General features: G+C 31.9%; 1 protein-coding gene across 1 annotated transcript in view; it reads left to right on the top strand.

The window, feature by feature from the left end:
- Positions 1 to 1,212, top strand: part of IL1RAPL1 (interleukin 1 receptor accessory protein like 1) — a 639,823-nt gene that overhangs the window by 339,195 nt on the left and 299,416 nt on the right. The window lies entirely within an intron of this gene.

The following is a 1,212-nucleotide window of genomic DNA, read 5'->3' as shown; positions in this document are numbered from 1 at the left end:
ATAGCATATTCATAGAAATTGTGCAAAAAGGTATGATGGTTTTAGAACCTATAAAATGATTATAGTCAACAGATTTCTAACATTGGAAATATTTACTAACTTAATGCATGAGAATGTATGTAGGATTTATACAAGTCAGGGTATCAATATGCTTCTTTGATGGTAAAGTGATGCCATATATATGCAAGTAGTATTCTAACTGTCATTATCTTGAGATAAGAAGATTATAAGCATCATTAAGGCAACGTTTATGAAACAAATAGATATATTAAAATTACATCATGCTCTTTACTCATGTTATGATATATTGACGTGTATTAGATTTTATTGCTACTTTCTGAGGAAATTTTGAAACATAGATTCTCCTGAGTGGCCACACCCATACAGACCTTTCAATAACTCCAAGGAATGTGTATTTCTAAGGAGTTATACAAAACTGTATGTATCTTGGGAAATAAGAATCGGTTTATGGTACGAGTTATCAAGAATGAACATAGTGAAAATTAAATTAATTGTGTCCCTTTCCTTGACAACATAATTAAAAGAATTCCATGATTAATGGTGGCCCATTGGGTTTCCTTATATTATCTAGTGTTCTCTGCCTCCTACTAATGTGTTCTAAAAAATGGAATCATTTGTAAAACTTTCTTTTTTAAACAAAATACTTTTTCTTGAACAAAAATTATAGAGACTAATCACACCGATGTGAAAGTATGAAAATTTCTAATGCAAATTGGAAGTTTCCACTGTATATTCATTTGAAGAAAGATTGGCATGTGTGTTAGTAAAATGCTCTGAGAAGTACTGTAACACCTTTATTACCACCAACAAAGGTGGTAATTTTTCTTTTTAATAAAGAAAAAAGAAATTATATCACTCCAAATGCAAATTCAGTGAGGGAGATGGCAGCAATGACCCAGCTATGCTCATTGACCAACATATGCAGAAATTCTTCAAGATAGTGCTAAGACTTATAGCCAGGTATGGTCACATATGGAGTCACAAATACCAGAAAGAAGAGAGCAGCTGTGAAAAATTCCTCTAGAGCCACTCACCAGCCTTTACCAGCCTTCAAAATTATGCAAGGGAGAAACATCAAAAGGATATTCCTTTAAAATCCAAGGAACTAGAAACATCAACTTGGGATTTGAATTATTTTACACAACTTTTGTTTCATTTTATTTTCTGATTCCAATTTTCCATGTGTAGGAT

This window comes from Crocuta crocuta, unplaced genomic scaffold (genome assembly GCF_008692635.1).
Source record: "Crocuta crocuta isolate KB4526 unplaced genomic scaffold, BGI_CrCroc_1.0 scaffold486, whole genome shotgun sequence".
NCBI classification, from domain to species: domain Eukaryota; kingdom Metazoa; phylum Chordata; class Mammalia; order Carnivora; family Hyaenidae; genus Crocuta; species Crocuta crocuta.
Note: the sequence above shows the minus strand (reverse complement) of the source record. Positions and strands in the feature narration are given on the sequence as shown.